This window comes from Littorina saxatilis, linkage group LG11 (genome assembly GCF_037325665.1).
Source record: "Littorina saxatilis isolate snail1 linkage group LG11, US_GU_Lsax_2.0, whole genome shotgun sequence".
In the NCBI taxonomy this organism is placed as follows: domain Eukaryota; kingdom Metazoa; phylum Mollusca; class Gastropoda; order Littorinimorpha; family Littorinidae; genus Littorina; species Littorina saxatilis.
In genome coordinates, this window is record NC_090255.1 from 14,639,966 (window position 1) to 14,658,434 (window position 18,469).

At 41.0% G+C, this 18,469-nt stretch overlaps 1 protein-coding gene and 1 long non-coding RNA gene across 2 annotated transcripts in view; one reads left to right on the forward strand and one right to left on the reverse strand.

The window, feature by feature from the left end:
• Nucleotides 1-9,643: 9,643 nt before the first annotated feature.
• Nucleotides 9,644-18,469, forward strand: part of LOC138979821 (lipid droplet-associated hydrolase-like) — a 57,898-nt gene continuing 49,072 nt past the window's right edge. Inside the window, exon 1 of the mRNA XM_070352566.1 lies at nucleotides 9,644-9,948. The gene's annotated coding sequence lies outside the window, so the exon portion shown is untranslated. The remainder of the gene's footprint in view (nucleotides 9,949-18,469) is intronic.
• Nucleotides 14,452-16,838, reverse strand: LOC138979820 (uncharacterized). The gene is made up of 2 exons (XR_011460143.1): nucleotides 15,174-16,838; nucleotides 14,452-14,893 (listed from the first exon to the last, which is right to left on the reverse strand). It is a non-coding gene; the product is annotated as an uncharacterized lncRNA (long non-coding RNA).

Here is an 18,469-nt window from a genome sequence, read left to right on the forward strand (position 1 = left end):
CAGGCCGCCTCCTTCGTTCAGGACTCCGCAGACCCTTGCTACCAAGTTGTCTTCCTCTCGGACGCCCTTTCAGTCCTTCAGGCCCTAGAGAACGACAAACTCCCACAGCTGGCCAAAGCATTACAGATGGTCAGACAAACCAGAAGAGTTGTCCTCCAGTGGATACCAGCACACTGTGGGATACCAGGAAATGAAAGGGCAGATGAGCTGGCAAAAGAAGGAGCCGTGGAAGACCAACCTGAAAACAGTGTCAGCTTTAGTGAGCAGAAGACAATCATCAAGGCATTGATGAGGCCAAGGACAAACAGAGATGACTACCACACAATGTCCAGAGAGCAGCAAGTCAACCTCATCAGGCTGCGTACTGGCCACAACAGGCTCAATGCTCACATGAACCGAAAGTTCAAGCTGGCGCCATCACCAACCTGTGCCTGCGGTCAAGAGGACCAAACAGCGGAACACATCTTACAGCGATGTCCCTTACTAGATGAGGAACGAAAAGAAGTGTGGCCGTCACCAACTCCCTTGCAGACCAAACTATACGGCAGTCGACAGGAGTTGGAGAAAACGACAACATTTATCACCAGTGCTGGACTGATTGTGTAACCTCTGCGAACGCCAAGAAGAAGAAGAAGTCTCAGTGACTGATATGATTCAGTAGGTCGTCGACCTCACTTTATTCAAATTGTCTCAGTGACTGATATGATTCAGTAGGTCGTCGACCTCACTTTGTTCAAATGGTCTGCATTTATTTCTGCTCGTTTACTTTAGACTGTACAAAGGTACAAGCACGCACAGAGAACTTTAAAGTAAACGGTATGTCGTATATACTGAGACTCGGGGAGAACGTGGTTCAAATCCACAATACAAACACAAGATCATACACAACATTGATTTTGTGACTGTTAGCGCTGCCTCAGTGACTGGACGGCTCGCTGAGCCCCCCAAACCAGCCCGCACCGTGCCAGAAGACTATCTGTCACCATGCACGGGCTTGTAATGAAACCAACAGCGAGGTACGCATTGGTTAATCCTTTACAACTGTTCTTGAGTCTTGACATGTCTGGAATGGCCGTTCACAGACGGAATTTCCCTTCCCGTGTGTGTGTGTGGTGAATGTGAGATGTGCGCGCATGCGTGCGTCTGTGTGCGCGCCATTAATTGTGTGTGTGTGTGTGGGGGGGGGGAGACTTTTACTTGTCCGACACGTTCAGTCTTTGGTTTGTGTTTGTCAAGCCAACTGTTAAGTGAGCCCGGTTTTCATTGTGTGTATGTTATTTGATTTTATAACTGTTTTTACATTTAGTCAAGTTTTGACTAAATGTTTTAACGTAGAGGGGGGAATCGAGACGAGGGTCGTGGTGTATGTGTGTCTGTGTGTCTGTGTGTGTGTAGAGCGATTCAGACTAAACTACTGGACCGATCTTTATGAAATTTGACATGAGAGTTTCTGGGTATGAAATCCCCAGACGTTTTTTTCATTTTTTCGATAAATGTCTTTTATGACGTCATATCCGGCTTTTCGTGAAAGTTGAGGCGGCACTGTCACGCTCTCATTTTTCAACCAAATTGGTTGAAATTTTGGTCAAGTAATCTTCGACGAAGCCCGGACGTCGGTATTGCATTTCAGCTTGGTGGCTTAAAAATTAATTAATGACTTTGGTCATTAAAAATCTGAAAATTGTAAAAAAAAATATTTTTTTTATAAAACGATCCAAATTTACGTTCATCTTATTCTTCATCATTTTCTGATTCCAAAAACATATACATATGTTATATTTGGATTAAAAACAAGCTCTGAAAATTAAAAATATAAACATTATTATCAAAATTAAATTGTCCAAATCAATTTAAAAACACTTTCATCTTATTCCTTGTCGGTTCCTGATTCCAAAAACATATAGATATGATATGTTTGGATTAAAAACACGCTCAGAAAGTTAAAACGAAGAGTGGTACAGAAAAGCGTGCTATCCTTCTCAGCGCAAGTACTACCCCGCTCTTCTTGTCAATTTCACTGCCTTTGCCGTGCGCGGTGGACTGACGATGCTACGAGTATACGGTCTTGCTGCGTTGCATTGCGTTCAGTTTCATTCTGTGAGTTCGACAGCTACTTGACTAAATGTTGTATTTTCGCCTTACGCGACTTGTTTTTTTCTGGTAACGTACTCACAATCAGCCGTTTGTTTTACTGAATCAAAATATTAATCAATCAGTGTTAAACCTCTCAAACTTAAATACTCGGACCGGGTGAAAGTTTAACAAAAATGCCAATGGATGTGATTTGAAAAATTGCGGACGTCACAGTGCTGCCAATTTTGTTAACGGACAAAAGCTTTATCATCAACAACTTTATCGGAATAAAAAGAAACAACCAAACTTGTGTGGATATTATCTGGAAGGGAGAGTGACGAGGTTTAGGGTTTTGATTCGCTGAAAAATGGAGCTTCCCGTTGTTATCCGCGCCCTCTGTCAACGCGTGTTCCTATCTTCAGTGTTGCATGACCCACTTGCGTCGCAGATCGATAGCAAAATAAGCTGTGACAATTTAGCCCCCTCTACCCTCCTCCCAGCTCCTCCCCCCCCCCCCTCCTTTCCTCTAAGAAAGTTGGGAACTTGTTCCCACATGCCATCTATTCCACGTCTTCATAATTATGCCTGTCTACTTTGGAAACCTCTGTTGCCTTCAAACCATGTCAGTATGATTCAGAGTCGTTGTTCGTTGATCTGCCAGAGGGCCTCTGACTATGCACGAAACAAACGGCTGTGGTTCACAAGAACTCTAGCGATGGCTTTTCACTGTTCAGAGGAACTGGCGATAGGCATAAACCGTCGTCTGCTACGATAACCACGACCTTGCGTGACCCTGCTTCCGGGCTTTTCTTTTTTCGAACTTTCAAAACTTCGAATTGTACTGATCTTGTCTTGATGAAAAAAGAATTCTTTTATGATTTAAGAATGTTTGTGTAACAAGCTGTCAATTTATTATTTTGATTTCTAAAAGTTAGGTCTAGCGCCAAAACGCACCACGGTCCGATTGTCTCTGACACAATCCGCAAAATTAATTCTTTGAAAATTGCTCGCTCTTTACGTAGGGCACCTAGGATGTTCCCGTTTGGTGAGCGTTCAAATGGAAGGGTGTTTGTACTGTGTGTAAAAGCCTGACAGTATCTGAGATGGTTTACGGGAGGCTTACTGTGCCTTTAACATTTGCACTTGGGAAAATAAATATTCATTTAACCAAATGACTTGATCAAAAGAGCTCCCTCTATTACTCAGTATCCACACAAAAATATCACGATACATTACTATAGGATTTTTACTCTCAAAAATTGGAGTGCCTTTTTTTCACCAAAGTGCCGATTCATTCGCGTGTAACTTTACGCATGTCAGACCTATTCCATTGATACATTTCGCTACTTTGAGCTATCTCCGACATGATCTCAATATCGATCAAATGCTTGCGTAAAAATTGTGACGTCGGAAAATGTTTTTAAAAATGACACAAAAATATTTACCAAGTGGATTTATAAACAATAAGACCACTTAACTGGTGGACATTTATAAAGTACTTGATTTAAAATTGGTTCTTTCATATGCAATATCGAAAGACCATAACTAGCATCATATAGAATTGTTCATAAGTCTAGATAGATTAAATATTAAAACTAGAGCTTGTTTTACAGACCTGCAGTAAATCATGTACACTCAACATTCGCCAAGTAATTTGGTACGTTGTACAGTTTTCCTGATCGCAAATCATTATGTTAAAATTTATTTTTAAATTTCAATCATTAAGTAAACGCTTTTTAGTATGTATGTGCGTGTGTGTGTGTGTGTAGAGCGATTCAGAGAAAACTACTGGACCGATCTTCATAAAATTTCATATGAGAGTTCCTGGGTATGATATCCCCGGAAGTTTTTTCATTTTTTCGATAAATGTCTTTGATGACGTCATATCCGGCTTTTTGTGAAAGTTGAGGCCGCACTGTCACGCCCTCATTTTTCAATCAAATTATTTGAAATTTTGGTCAAGCAATTTTCGACGAAGTCCGGACTATGGTATTGAATTTCAGCTCGGCAGCGTAACAATTAGTTAATTAGTTTGCTCATTAAAGTTGTCATTAAAATCGAATATTCACTAGCAGATTTAAAAATGATTGCATCGTATTCCTCAATTTCTCCTGATTTCAAAAACATATACATATGTCATGTTTACTATAAAAATTTGCTCAGAATTAAAGAAAACAAGAAATTCCTCCGAGGTAGGAAAAACACCCCCGTCAGAGAACTCAGAACTTTATTACATGCGGAGAGAGAGAGAGAGAGAGAGAGAGAGAGAGAGACAGAGACAGAGACAGAGACAGACACAGAGAGACAGAGAAACAGAGAGACAGAGAGACAGTCAGAAGTCTGAAGTCTGAAGTCACAAGTCACAAGTCACAAGTCACAAGTCAGAATGTTTATTCGCGTAAAGGGTACGTCGAGGTTGGTGGCAGTGAGAATGGTTATTTCCCTTTGACCATTAATATGTCACTCTTAATCTTAATCCACCAATAACTCCCTAACCGTGTGTTTGACTGGTCCCAATTTTTGTAAGGACCGTCTCAGGAATGTATAGAACCTGTTCACCAAGTTTGGTGACGATCGGTCCGTTCATTCTTGAGATCTATATGCGAACACAAACACACAAACACACAAACACACAAACACCCAAACAAACAAACACATCGAGTGAAACCTATACACACCCCTATACCGGGGGTGTAATAACTACTGCTTTCGCGCGCTACGCGGAGACGAGCGTGACTAGTCTTGGTTTTTCCGTGTGGTTAGTCGAGACTATCTTAATATAGTCTCGGCGATGACTTTTGTGTGTGTGTTCATCTGTTTCTTTTATGCCGACAGCTTGACTAAATGTGTTTATATCGCTTCACGCGACTTGTTTGTTCTTGCTATAGATGTGTCCCCTGTTATTAGCAAACTAAGTTTTCGCGGTGCAACTCCTAAAAACAAAAACAAAACAAAAAATAGCGGCCATAATTTCTCTCTATTTGAATTAATTACAACTATGAAAACATTGCTTTAAAGTGCAGACTAAAAGAAATCATTATATGAAGAAGTTGAAAAAAACAGTTGGTTATACCTACTAAAATTCACGTGCAAGCCTACAGTAAAGATGGCCCCCTTAAACATTATTTAAAACGGGAGTCCATTGCGTTTGATAGTACCTCTGTGACACAAAATTCAAAAGTGCTACTATCTTTTGTCGTTGAATATAAATAAAATTCATTGCATTTTTGGTCAAACAATGCCTGCCTCGGCCCGGACTATGAGATTGCTTTTCGGTACCAAAGCTTAAAAACTGATTTAGCAATTTATTACTTAACTAGATGAATACCCGCTTCGCCGGGTACGGCTTCGCCGGGAAGAAGTCGAGCCGAATACCCGGCTGCGCCAAGGACCCGGCTTTGCCGGGTGTACGCCGGCTTAGCCGGCGTACCGCACGAAGGAAGGGAGATAAACGCGCAAAACACTGGAGAAGATAAGGTAGCACGAAGGAAGGGAGATAAACGCGCAAAACACTGCAGAAGATAAGGAAGAGTACAGTGACCTTCTAAAAATAGTATAACGGGAATATGGATTGAGCGTTGTCGACAGTGACCTTCTAAAAATAGAAACGGGAATATGGATTGACGCAACACGAAGGAAGGGAGATAAACGCACAACACTGGAGAAGATAAGGAAGAGTTAGTGGGAATGGATCTGGGAAGATGAACAGAAAAACCAAAATCGGTTCAGCACTGCGCGCAGAGAGCACGTGTTGAAATATCTCATCGAGCAGGTTGTGTCCGGGGTGTACCTGAATATGGCCACCAAATTTGAAACAGATCCATCGAGAACCTTGGGCGTGCATCGCGAACACACAGACACACACACACACACACACACACACAGACACAAGTCGTATATATATATAGAAACTCTGCTTGAAATTTTAGTTGTGATAACAGACTGTTAAAAAGTATTGCATTGTAGTGTTTATTATCTCCTAAATCCAAACATGAATGCATGGGTTCTGTTTGAAAAGAAATTGCGCTTTGAAAATAAATAAAATCCTTTTAATGCAAATTAGGTTTGCTGTTGGCTTCTGTTACCAAGACCGGTGATTGAGCGCTGTTTGTCTAAGGATTTCAACCTCAGGGCTGTCTCTGTGATTTATGTTCCAGTAAGTTCTTTTTAATCTTCGCTTAGCCCGACATGTTGGCTGGCTGTTTTGAGGTCGCTTTACGCGCTTATTGCTTGTCCTTTTTGACCTCGTGCTTAGGTGTTTGTTAGCCTGTTTACGTATTTGCCTTTTCGTTTCAAATGGGTGTGTCATGGTAGTTTTTCCTAGACTCAGAATTAGGACCGCACTTTTGGTGTCAGTAATTAGTTTTAGAGAGAGGCAGTACATCATGCAAACTGACCTTTTTCGTCAAGGAAGACGCCATGTTTGTGTTTCAGGTCAGTGATAACTCTCAGAACGGCCTGTTCAGTTGTGCACAAGGTAACGCAGCTACTCCCTGAGACGCTGGCTTTTCTGGCTGTGGGATCAGCCATGCGTTGCTCAGAATCACAATAGCCCGCTCAGAGAAAAGTCGCTCTGGATTGGTCTATGCAACGGGCTCACAACGAGGCAAATCGCTTCACGAAGGCGACGAAGAAAGCACGATTGCTGCAGATATGAAAAAAAGTTGTACTTCTTAAACTAAACTTGGCCACAAAATTATTGCAACAAATTTCGCCCCCAAATTAAAGCATTAATTCCCGTGTAATTTCATTAAAACTTGATATTCCAGTTAAGGCCGTTCACTTGACTATCAGGATCACTTTTTGGATTAAAGATATATTTTACAGGGATCACGTGACCGCCGCTCAAATAAGGGTACCCTCAAAATCGACCTGACAAAAACGGAAGGGCCCAATTAAAAAATCGACAAAAAATCACTATAGGCAAAACTTTGCAACTTTTAATACGGGAAGAAAGTCAAATCAATTATCTACCCAGAACAGGTTGATTTGTTTAGCTAGCTTGCGTATTTTGTGTGCTATGCTATTCCTACTGATGCAGGTGTCGATCGCAAGAGCGGTCAAAAACGGGACTTTTTGCGTCATTTTGTAGGGGTGTCATAACAAAATGCGCTGTACTTTAGCAATGACTTGGTGGATTGCTTTGAGACTTTCAGAATAATTTACCAACATACTAGAAATGCTTCGAGGGTAATTTTGGATCGTTACAGATATTTTATCAGATGTGACGCAATGTTTCGGAAACAGTTGTTAAACTCATCATAGCATTGTTCACTTATGTCCAAAAAATTCATGACTTTGCATGTCTACAGATAAATAATTTATAAATATACTGTGGAAGTTTCATTTGCGTGTAATCACTGGTGTACATTTGCTAGTCATGCAAACACATGAGAAAAATATGGAACGTTCAAGCTGTTTTCCTCTGACTGCTGTTGTCGCTGCGTGCCTCTCAAAACATGCTGCGGTTACGCTTGGCTGGGCATCGCTGTGGCACCAGATTCATCCCTTAAATATCAAGCGTGTTTACAAACCTAGCAAATTTGTGTCAGTGCATATACGCACATAAAACTTTTGCAGTGTGTGTATCAATCATTTGTCTAAAGACATGCGAAGTCATGAATTTTTTGGACACAAGTGAACAATCATATGACGAGTTTAACAACTTTTTCCGAAACATTGCATAACATCTTAACACATAACTGTAACGATCCAAGATTTACCTCGAAGTATCTTCAGTATGTTAATAAATTATTCTGAAAGTTTAAAAGCAATCCACCAAGTCATTGCTAAAGTGCAGCGCTTTTTGTCATGATACCCCTACAAAATGACGCAACAAGTCCCGTTTTTGACCGCTCTTGCGATCGACACCTGCATCAGTAGGAATAGCAGAGCACACGAAATACGCAAGCTAGCTAAACAAATCAATCTGTTCAGGGTAGATAATTGATTTGACTTTCTTCTTGTATGTAAAAGTTGCAAAGTGTTGCTGTCACAAAGATGTGAGTAGCATATTTGTGATGTGAAACCACGTCGTGTTTTTAACCTCCCTAAATATTGAAGTGCGATGTGTGGTGACCGGAGAAGCGTTATCACGAGTTTTGTGCGTTGCACGAGAAAACCATAGTTTGACATGAGTTGTGTTTATGAGAACTGTAGCTGGTCTGGGGTTAATAACGTCACAGCGTTTAAGATTTTCAACCGGGAAGGTTGTCGGCGCGTGTCGGTCTTGTTCTGGGAACAAGTACTCTTTCAAGAGACGGGTCTCTTAAGGTAAATGATTTACTATGTTGTATATTATTGAAGTTGGAAGACATAGCTGGAATGTAAAGGTTAGTGTATACAAAATGCACTAAATTCTAGTGTGAAGTGTTGAGAGAATTCTTGTGATTATGTTATGGTTTTTGTTGGTAAATTCTTGAACATAATTGCTGTTACGCATTTATGTTATGTTTAAGAGTGATACTATGTGTGGTAGTGTCAGTGATGGATTAAGTGATTCATGGATGAAGTATAGTTGGATTTTGTCTGCGGACGGAATGTGAATGTAGAATGAACGAGAGAGATGTTTACATGACTTTAGTTTAGGAAGAGGAGATCGTTTAAGAGAATGTGTATTAAGACTTGGGTTAATTCTTTAGGAGGTTCCATGAGGGTTTTTCCATGGCGTGGACAAGGGAGGGACCTTACACGGGAGAATGCGGAGCGATGGTGGGGGAAGAGACCACATCGGCGCAGGGATGGCTAAACGGAGGAGTTTCCATCGTTACCGGTCGTAGCCGGCGACGACGGTTTATTTCGCTAATGGCGGAAATGTTTCTCGGGGAGAAACGTGAAAGGTGTGTGTTGGCACCTATAAGGAAAGTTTCTGGGAATTCATCATCTACAGGATTCAACGACACAAGGATGTGTAAATGACGACATGCAGTGAGCCGTGATACGAACTCGTGAGTGTTGGTCAGCACTTTATTTTGTGCGTTAATCTATCTTTGAGAAAGTATCTTTATACTATGTATTTACATGCATTGAGTGAATGCTATATGTTGTGTGAACTGTGTGTTCAAGAAGTTGATTTGTATTGATGTATTTGAAGTGAAGAATTGTGTTATATTTTGGTGAGGAAATATAAGTCTGTATCCTCCCAAAATTCTGTGTTTGGAGTGTGTTGGTGTGAAGTTTGAAGTCAGTGTAAAAAGATAGGGCAGAACACGTTTTCAGAATAGATCCTTTATTCACACTACAATCCACTTCATGACAGTTGCCTATTGTGATTTTTTGTCGATTTTTAATTGGGCCCTTCCGTTTTTGTCAGGTCGATTTTGAGGGTACCCTTATTTGAGCGGCGGTCACGTGATCCTTGTGAAAGATATTTTTAATCCAAAAAGTGATCCTGATAGTCAAGTGAACGGCCTTAACTGGAATATCAAGTTTTAATGAAATTACACGGGAATTAATGCTTTAATTTGGGGGCGAAATTTGTTGCAATAATTTTTTGGCCAAGTTTAGTAGACGATTCGGTCAGTGAAATCGTCAGAGAGAACGGGGTTATGATGGGAAATTTAGCTGGGGTAGTCCCTGAACCTTGAAAAGCGGTGGATCCCTCGGGTTACGTCGAAAACCACGCCGAGAAGATCGCAACACGCTACACGGCATCGCAGTGTAAACACCGCCGCCATCTTGGATTACGCAGCGCGCGGTGGGCGAGCATATACCAAAGCCGCTCGCCGAGTGCTTCGCGAGCGCTTTCCTGCGGCTTTCTGTCATCCGCTCTGGGCAACTCGTCTCAGTACTGTCACCAAGGCTGTCCGAAAGTTGTTGCCCTGTCGGCGCCAATAGAACACTACTGACCAATGGCAATGGGCCGGTGTCTGGCAAGTAAGTACTAAGATAAATGTAACGGTACGGAGGTGTAGAATCGGCGTAGAATCGAACCTCCATTCGACCGTCACTACACGAACAAGTTTGGCGATTGAAACAGTCTGTGCTGATTTCTTTTTCTCTCTAGGCTACGATCACACTATTTGGACGGTACAGGAGAGGCGGGAGAGGCGTGCAGGGGGCACGCTTACAGTCTCTGGAATGAGAGTACTCCAAACTCGACACGACCAGAATATCAACTGATTTTGAGTTTAGAAAGCGACACCATTTCAGCGTTATTATGGAATATTCAGCAAATCATGCATACCAGCAACAACAACAAACATACCAAAAAACAACAACAACGTCAACAACCGAATGACGGACGCATGAATTAAATGCAGTTTGGTTTCACTTTCTTGTGTAGCTGCGGACGCAAGGGTTGCACGGCAGGGATGGCTATGATCGTCACCACCGTTCCCGGTTTCCCTCGTCCGGAATTTATGCTATGCTAACTTGGTTTTTCTGTCCCCAAAACTAGTGTCTATTTGGGACATGACGTGGTTATATGCTAAAATCCGGAATTTACGGACAGCGCTCTAAGATAAACTCCTTGCACTTTTCCTTGAATTTCGTTCACTGGTGAACGATGGATTTCCAGGCGATTTTCATTCACTTTGAGATATCAAAACATCTCAGTTTTTGACAAGAGATCTAATACAATGAGCTTCGCTGAAAACAATCAGACAGCAAATAACGTCCTTTTCTCGCCATTTTGGAAAAGGGACGGCTTGCAGTGAATGCTTTCTTATTCCAGGACGCGCGTTTAGTCAAGTTCTTCACCTGCGGTCATTACAGCACGGCGAGTGTCCCTCAGTGGCTCCCTCGGTGTAATATCTGCCTAGTTTTGTTAGGCTTTTTTGGAGATGGGTAGTATATTGTTGATTCCCGGAGAAGTGTCAGTTTTGAATCGGCAGATTCGGGTAAATTACCAGTATAAAGCTTCCCAAACTAACTACACTAAAATATCTCATTTAACGTTATCTAGCATCCACATTTGAAGCGTCGATCAGCAGCCCTATAGAAAGGGTGCGAAGGAGGGCCACGATACTGGCTAAAGCTTTACAAAATAAAATACACACAAAAACACACATGACACATGTCAACAGCCGGACTGCGTGTACTCAGTCCGAGTCGAGTCAATCTCCCTAAAATCGAGGAGGCTAACAGGTGACTTGATACAGACGTATTCCGTTTTTCATGGTATTGAAAGTGTCAAAGTTGAGTCATTTTTTACATTTAGTCAAGTTTTGACTAAGCTTATGGGTCATTCCATAAAGCTGCACGTACCAAAAGTGTGACATGCATCGTGAAAATTGAAACTGTCTGAATAGGTTGTTTTTATGGTTTGTGTGACAGATATAGACATATATGCCACCGTGCCATGCTAAAGAAAAGATAAGTTTATGCTTTTTGGATACGAGGGGTGGTCGGAAATGTGTGTAACATCACACATGTTTAGCGTAAAATGGTGTCCAAACACACAAGACAGATTACAAAAAGCCATAGTATAATAGTAACAAGCTTTATTTGCTTCCCATTCAGAGCTCATTCTGAACAAAATGCAGTCGGGGGAAACGAATTGAAATAGATATTTGGTAACTAAAACGTATTTGCTTGGTTGCGTCAACCAACCAACAAACAGTATCAATAAGAAGACATCGAGTCGACATGCAGCTAGAAAATGAACATTGAAAGTCCAGAATCAGTTATCACAGAGACAAGTAAGGCTAGGTTAGCACATTTTCGCGCGGCGTCGCAGCTGACGTCAGCATATGTTGTAACGATTCGATTGGTCCATGACGTGGCGTCATCAACCGGCTCATGACGCATGAATGACTGTGTTATGAATGGAATTCTTTTGGTTTTAGCAGGGACCTATATTAGATTTAGGTCTATGGTTTTAGTGACGTCGTCATTGAATAGACTCGAAATTCGGTCAGATTTAGGTGCGATGTTTTTAACACGTACACGGCAGATCAAGAGCCTTAACGATTTTGATTATTAATGATTTGCTGTGTCTTCGAGTTACGTCGGACACACAGTGTTCCTCTCTTAAACACGTTGGTATTGTTTTGTGTTTATATCTGAATCATGGAATAACTCAGATACAGACCAATACACAAACTATCCACACAATAGACACGATACTTTTTACCTCAAAAACGTTATTTTTCTACCAAATCGCCTCATTTTTGCGACCATATTTTTGTGATCATGCTTCGAAAAAGTCAATGTACTTTACGGGTTTTCACAGCTTATGTGTCCGAAACAATGTAGGCCTACTGCTGATTTCAAAGCTACATGGTACAGATTATAAACACGATGGGCAACTTTTTAGATCTAGTTGACCACTTGCGCCTTCTTGTTATATAGTTTGATTGATAATTCAATCTTTTCTTATTGGTCCTGTCAGAAACATTATTCTTCCTTTACCATAAATCTAAGTGTCATGGGCGAGAAAAATCGCACAATTTCTAACTTTAAGAAGTTGGGGAGGGTAAATGCTGTAAGCTAGTGAAATCCGATGCTAAATTTGCCTGCTTGGTTCGCCCAGTCAAGTCTTCCGGATACATAAGCTTAGTATCACCAGGCAGTTTGAAGGGACTGCTGTTAACCCGTGATTTGTAAAAATGTAAGTTTAGCCGGTCAAACTAATATTCGAAAACATTCTCTTTCTAACAGAGTTGCTCCCTCATGGAACACATTGACGAATGTTGTTAACCCCCCTATTTGTAAAACATTTTACAAATTACAAATTTAATTTTACAAATTACGTCGAACCTAAAAAAATCGCATTCCACAAAGTAATACATGCCTTTTATTGTTATTAATATTTGTTGTTTAGAGCCCAGTCAACCACAAAGGGATCCCAGGCAAAAAATGCATATGAAAATGAAAGTGTGTGAGTAAATCTGCACAGGTTATTTTTTTTATAAAGCATCAAACCAACCGATTTTAAAAAAAAATTTGATAATTTCGGGTTGGACCAACACGACCAAAACGAACTAATATGACGTCATTTTGAACATTTCAGGTCTGAAAATTACAACAACAAAAATGCAACAACAAAAATGTTCCGATAAATCTTCTCACTGGTGACTATCGATTGTAACGATTTTTACTCAGTCTTAATCGATGACACTCACACAGGCTCTGGACTGCAGAAACACAATGCCGTAGTGTAGTAGTCTATTGGCTCTTGTCACTGATTGTTGCAAAATGTCTTTAATGGGAGAAATATTCATCGTGTTCAAAATAAAGAAAAACGCGACATGAGCTGATTGTCAGAGAATTGTTACACAGTTAACCCCCCCTCCCCCCCCCTCTCTCCCCCCTCACACACACACACACTCACACACCGATTTGAGACTTCGATCCTCTTTATAAGACTTTGCTTTTTCATATAAATATCTTTAATCTTAACCTGATTTTCTCACATTTTGTGTGTGTGTGTGGTCTAAATCATGTTTTGAAAAGCGTATGCTTTTTGTGCCAGTTGCAGGGTTGCCATTTCTAGAACGAGGCAGCTCGTTTCCGGAAATGCGGCGCTTTGTTGGAAAGTGAGGTTTCGGGAATTTCCGATTATTCCTGTTGGGCGCAAAGTAAGAATCCGGGGCAGAGTTGGAATAATCGGGATTTCCCGAAACCTCATTTGATTTCCAACAAAGCGAATTTCCGGAAACGAGCTGCCTCGTTCTAGAAATGGCAACCCTTCGACTGGCACAAAAAAGTATACCCTTTTCACAGGTCATGAATAAGGTATATAAAAAAGCAAGGTCTTATACAGGGAAAGTCTTGAATTGGGGGTGTGGGGGTACACTGTGTAGCAATTCTCTCAGTGACACTCAGCGCATGCAGCTAGCTAGTTGCTGCTGTCTCGATCTATTTTGAACACAATGATTTTTTTTCTCAGAGTAGAGTGTTAGTTTGTTACAACAGGCTGAAATCATCTTTAATTTGAATCAACATTTTGCAACAATCAATCACATCAATATAGCGCACAGACTTGCACATTACGTTTCAAGAGCCTAGATTACCATGCAGTGACAAGAGCCTACTCAGTAAAGGGACGTAATGCTGTCTGCAGCCCAGAGAGACTGTGTGAGTCTAATATAGGTCTATGGTTTAATATATAACCAGTTAAGACTGAGTAAAAAATTATTACAATCGATAGTTACCAGTGAAAAGTTATATCGGAACACTCTTGTTGTGTTTTTGTTGTCACTTTGTAAAATGTAAGATCTGAAACGTTAAAAATTACGTAAAATTGGTGCGTTTTGGTCAAGTGGGATTGTTATGGAGTGGTATAGCCCGGTTTTTAGACAATCATAAATGCCTCTACACAACTCTATAAATTTAGTATTTGTTTACAGACTTGAATGTAATCTGAATAGTTGTCCGCTACAGTAGCTTACAAGGCACAAGCGCACACGCACTCACACACGCAAAAACCTGGTGTTAAATGGATCTTGACACTGCCAAGACTAATTATTATTAGTTTACAAAGCTTTTTACATCACAAAATCATTTCCGGGCTTCGACCAGTACCCTAGGTCGACAACACCGCAAGAAACTCTACAGTCCAAGACGCAGACACCTTTTGGCTCAAACAAAGCAGCTTAACAGGTAAGACGAATAGGTATTCTACTGTACGTTACCCTACTGCCATCTTTCGGCTTTCAAGATGTTGGTATGGCTGTAAGTCCTTCAGACGACTGACAAGGATGCACCAGTCCTCACGACACCGCGACCATTGCTTGACGTAGTCCTTGATCCTTCCAGTTCGTCTCGGCGGCTAACTGTAGAACCCTGCCAGCTCTCCATGCCATGGTCATGTACATCAAGCCGCAGTTGACTGGTTCAGTTCAGCCTCCGTCGATGAAACCCTCCAGTTGGAACACTGTAAAGTTTATAGTCCATAAATCAACTTGTCTTTAGTTTCTTTCACTCGCACAATAAAAATACTCACTCGTCCAACATATTAAGCTGCATGAGCCAATATAATTATTTACACGTTAATTCCTGTTTTCTAAAGCCAAGAAAACGTTACGTAAAACCCTCACATGTTTAAGCAGTGTAGCACAATAGCTTAGGCCTACACAATAACGTTAAACACAGAAACAGTCACTCTTCTCACATACGACAGCATGACATGAAAATATAACCGGTTTCAAACATACCTCAAAAGAGTGTAAAGCCAACATTTAGTACAGTCGCCGGCCTGGCATGAATATGAAAATGGAAGATATCACGTAGACTGATAGGGAAAGTTCGTCAGTCTTCATCCTTCTTCAGTCAGATACCTAAAACAGGAGCCCGTCTGCTAACGTGTTACGAAAAACATGAGTCGAGCTTGGCTCCTTGACGGCGACTGATTTTACAAAGTCGTTCTTGCTATGACATTGCCAGTGAGCTGTCGCCTGCATTACTTGCACGTGAAAAACCTTGTCAGTTACACAAAGGTTCAACTGCGGTCAACGCGACGGTATGCAGCCTATAGCCCTTTCCAATGTCTGACCATCGCTATAGTCTATTCTATTTACAACAATACACATTACCCCAGATACGAGTAAACCGCTTCGTAACATCACCCCCTTTCCTCAAAAGAAAATGAATTGTTGAAAAAACGATGAAATTTTCTGAATCTCGATCAGAGATTATCCAAAAAGTCAAAAGAATTATATACAGGGGTCATGTTCAGAAGCTGTGTACAAAACAATATCATGAATGAAACTCGAGTAAGACCCTGGCCTTGCAAGAATATGCCAGTCAACACATCAAATCAAAAATCAAATCAAATCTGAAAATGTTACTGGACAAACAGGACAAACAAAACAATCATTCACACCCGTGTAAGCGCACGTGCCTTGAGATAGAAAACAATACTGCTAAAGGGTCAAACAAACAAACACTATTGGGCGCCATTTGTTACGGAGTGGTATAGTCCCTTATTGGGCGCCATTTGTTATGGAGTGGTATAGCCCGGTTTTTAGACAATCATAAATGCCTCTACACAACTCTATAAATTTAGTATTTGTTTACAGACTTGAATGTAATCTGAATAGTTGTCCGCTACAGTAGCTTACAAGGCACAAGCGCACACGCACTCACACACGCAAAAACCTGGTGTTAAATGGATCTTGACACTGCCAAGACTAATTATTATTAGTTTACAAAGCTTTTTACATCACAAAATCATTTCCGGGCTTCGACCAGTACCCTAGGTCGACAACACCGCAAGAAACTCTACAGTCCAAGACGCAGACACCTTTTGGCTCAAACAAAGCAGCTTAACAGGTAAGACGAATAGGTATTCTACTGTACGTTACCCTACTGCCATCTTTCGGCTTTCAAGATGTTGGTATGGCTGTAAGTCCTTCAGACGACTGACAAGGATGCACCAGTCCTCACGACACCGCGACCATTGCTTGACGTAGTCCTTGATCCTTCCAGTTCGTCTCGGCGGCTAACTGTAGAACCCTGCCAGCTCTCCATGCCATGGTCATGTACATCAAGCCGCAGTTGACTGGTTCAGTTCAGCCTCCGTCGATGAAACCCTCCAGTTGGAACACTGTAAAGTTTATAGTCCATAAATCAACTTGTCTTTAGTTTCTTTCACTCGCACAATAAAAATACTCACTCGTCCAACATATTAAGCTGCATGAGCCAATATAATTATTTACACGTTAATTCCTGTTTTCTAAAGCCAAGAAAACGTTACGTAAAACCCTCACATGTTTAAGCAGTGTAGCACAATAGCTTAGGCCTACACAATAACGTTAAACACAGAAACAGTCACTCTTCTCACATACGACAGCATGACATGAAAATATAACCGGTTTCAAACATACCTCAAAAGAGTGTAAAGCCAACATTTAGTACAGTCGCCGGCCTGGCATGAATATGAAAATGGAAGATATCACGTAGACTGATAGGGAAAGTTCGTCAGTCTTCATCCTTCTTCAGTCAGATACCTAAAACAGGAGCCCGTCTGCTAACGTGTTACGAAAAACATGAGTCGAGCTTGGCTCCTTGACGGCGACTGATTTTACAAAGTCGTTCTTGCTATGACATTGCCAGTGAGCTGTCGCCTGCATTACTTGCACGTGAAAAACCTTGTCAGTTACACAAAGGTTCAACTGCGGTCAACGCGACGGTATGCAGCCTATAGCCCTTTCCAATGTCTGACCATCGCTATAGTCTATTCTATTTACAACAATACACATTACCCCAGATACGAGTAAACCGCTTCGTAACAGGGATGGGTCGTTGAACTGTGTTGTCTTCTTCTTCTTCTTTTCGATCGCCGATCACACTTGGAGTCCAGATCTTGAGATATAATTAGTGGTCCTCTGCAGCGCAGCCACTGGCCCGTACAGCTTGTTGTGCAGGGACTCCGGCATTGGCCAGATGTTACAGCCCGTCGAAGTTATCAAAAGTGTTTTTGCTTTTTACATTTAGTCAAGTTTTGACTAAATGTTTTAACGTAGAGGGGGGAATCGAGACGAGGGTCGTGGTGTATGTGTTTGTGTGTGTGTGTGTGTGTGTGTGTGTGTGTGTGTGTGTGTGTGTGTGTGTGTGTGTGTGTGTGTGTGTGTGTGTGTGTGTGTGTGTGTGTGTGTGTGTGTGTGTGTGTGTGTGTGTGTGTGTGTAGAGCGATTCAGACCAAACTACTGGACCGATCTTTATGAAATTTGACGTGAGAGTTCCTGGGAATGATATCCCCGGACGTTTTTTTCTTTTTTTCGATAAATATCTTTGATGACGTCATATCCGACTTTTTGTAAAAGTTGAGGCGGCACTGTCACACCCTCATTTTTCAATCAAATTGATTGAAATTTTGGCCCAGCAATCTTCGACGAAGGCCGGACTTCGGTATTGCATTTCAGCTTGGTGGCTTAAAAATTAATTAATGACTTTGGTCATTAAAAATCTGAAAATTGTAAAAAAATAAAATTGTTTTTAAAACGATCCAAATTTACGTTTATCTTATTCTTCATCATTTTCTGATTCCAAAAACATATAAATATGTTATATTTGGATTAAAAACAAGCTCTGAAAATTAAAAATACAAAAATTATTATTAAAATAAAATTTCCGAAATCGATTTAAAAACAATTTCATCTTATTCCTTGTGGGTTCCTGATTCCAAAAACATATAGATGTGATATGTTTGGATTGAAAACACGCTCAGAAAGTTAAAAAGAATAGAGATAAAGAAAAGCGTGCTATCCTTCTCAGCGCAACTACTACCCCGCTCTTCTTGTCAATTTCACTGCCATTGCATCGAGCGGTGGACTGACGATGCTACGAGTATACGCTCTTGCTGTAAAAATGCAGTGAGTTCAGTTTCATTCTGTTAGTTCGACAGCTTGACTAAATGTTGTAATTTCGCCTTACGCGACTTGTTGTAATTCGGTTGGTTTGGTGCGTTATACAATGCATCTGCTTTTTCAAGACTAAGAATTGATCACTT